The following is a 1,746-nucleotide window of genomic DNA, read 5'->3' as shown; positions in this document are numbered from 1 at the left end:
CAGCCAGTTCTGTGGTCTCTATGGGGCCTCACCTGAGAGTCATTGTGATCAGGGTTTAATTTCTTAAAGAGCCAGTAATATTTTTATTACAATGTTGCTTATTGCTATTCCAATAAAGCATAAAAAGAAATAATATAAAAGTGTCATGTGAGACTTTTTTTTTTACACAGTTACAATGATGGGAGTGATCATTACTACCCTCAATATTCCACAAGTAGAACCAGGAATTATGGGGGCGTCATTTACAGACGGCAGACCACATATATCTCCACCTATTGTGGTATCATAATGTCAGCTCCTGTTTCAAGTTACATTACAAGTGTTATTGGGGCCGATCTCTGTAATGGGGGCAGGGCACTAAAATAGTATATGTCCTACACAGTTCAGTTTCCTATGTCTGTGCATGATCTGTGCATGATTCTTTACTGTGACAATCTTCTGTCAGTAAAGAAGCTTACGCAAAAAGGGAATGCAGTTACTTTTAAAGACAACAGCTGCATTATATGAAAGAAGGGTCACACTGTTGCAGAAGGAAAAATCCAAAATGAACTTTATCAGCTAAAATGTAAAGAAAGAGTGTACAGTGCTAGACAAGATCAGCATAAGAACTGTATCCATATATGGCACAGACGTCTTGGGCACAGAGACCCAGAAGCAATAAGGAAGCTAGGTCAACTTGCAAATTGTATGGAAATCAAGCAATGTAGTCAAATGATGAAGTGCACTAGCTGTCTTAAATGGAAAATGTCCAGAAAATCCGTTCCTAAAGTAAGCACCACTAGATCTGCACATCCACTGGATTTGATACACACAGATGTTTGAGGTCCAATGAGTGTTCAAACTCCAAGCAAGAAGAGATATTTTCTAACATTTATTGATAACTACTCCAGATATACAGTCGCCTACCTGCTTCACAGTAAGGATGAAGTTCCACAGAAACTTGAAGAATATCTTGCCGTAGTATTTAACAAATTTGAAAGAATGCCAAAAGCCCTGCGTGCAGATAATGGGCCTGAATATACAAGTGGTAAGGTGCAAACCATTTTGAAAAAGAATGGAATCGTGTTCTAGACTACCATCCCATACAACCCAGAACAGAATGGCATTACAGAGAGAAAGAAGCGCACTCTCTGTGAAAGTGGAAGAAGTATGCTGTTTGATCCGAATCTACCTACAACGTATTGGGGAGAAGCCATCACGACTGCTTGCTATCTTCAAAATAGACTGCCAGGTAAAGCCACAAATAAAACTCCATATAAGCTATGGAACTGTGAGAAGCCTAACCTGAAGCACCTAAAGATTAGAGATGAGCGTTGTTCTACTCGAACTGTTCGCCAATCTCAAATTCGAGCTGTTTTGGGCGGTGTTCGAGCCGGTCGGCGAACACGAACAATTTGAGAAAAATTCGGCTGTTCGAGGTTATGTTCGATAACTGTTCGTGCACCAAAATCATAACTGGATTTTTTCTCAGTAATGATGAAAATTAATGTTAATACGCAGTTTGAGTGTACAGCGGGGAGGGGGGAGGGGCAGGGGATGGATCTCTGCAGGAACAATGAAGATCTCCATTTTTTTTTCTCTTTCCCGCATTTGCAGTGGGGAGGTGCAATCTGTCAGCCTATCAGCAGCGCACACACGGAGCGAAGTGCTTTTTTTCACACAAGCAAGGGCATGTGTGATTGGCAGTGTATGTCACATGTCCTTGCCCTATAAGACCAAGCCATTTTCCCCGTCGCCACCATTTTC

This window comes from Phyllobates terribilis, unplaced genomic scaffold (genome assembly GCF_046119375.1).
Source record: "Phyllobates terribilis strain yellow unplaced genomic scaffold, ASM4611937v1 Scaffold_2__4_contigs__length_985480577, whole genome shotgun sequence".
Lineage (NCBI taxonomy): Eukaryota > Metazoa > Chordata > Amphibia > Anura > Dendrobatidae > Phyllobates > Phyllobates terribilis.
The sequence above is the reverse complement of the archived record's forward strand: the minus strand, read 5'-3'. Positions refer to the sequence as shown.